Here is a 522-nt window from a genome sequence, read left to right as displayed (position 1 = left end):
CAAAATGGTCCTAGGTTTTTAGAGACCTATGTTAATTATTTATCATCATACCTAAGGCCACATTTTGGATTTGTAATCTTAGCATAAACATGATGATTGATAAGGTCCACAGTTGCTACAGTGGAGCGTTCCCTGGTGCCGCCCATTTACATGGGTTTTGACTAGTTGCTCTATCTCACTTGGTTTCATTTGATATTTTCTTTCTACTTGTGATTTTAGTGATGATTACTTTGTCTTTGATTTTTGCTGTAACAGGTCTGCTAGCTCCGTGCAACTGCTTATGTTGCTGTAAGTCAGGCCATAAAGAATATTGGTCAACCAGCATGTTTGGGGATATAACTGGTAGTTACCACCAGTGATCAGTTTATAGAGGATGCAGTTACCCAGGTTTATACTTGACAGCAACATGAACAAGTCACATGAACAATTCTTTTTTTACTTTCTGATGTGACATGCAGGGTTCTAGTTGTGATGTATGGATGTTACAGAGAACCTGTTTCCTATTGCCATGGCAGTAGTACC

This window comes from Otolemur garnettii, unplaced genomic scaffold (assembly GCF_000181295.1).
Source record: "Otolemur garnettii isolate 467f Iridium unplaced genomic scaffold, OtoGar3 scaffold00039, whole genome shotgun sequence".
Lineage (NCBI taxonomy): Eukaryota > Metazoa > Chordata > Mammalia > Primates > Galagidae > Otolemur > Otolemur garnettii.
Note: the sequence above shows the minus strand (reverse complement) of the source record.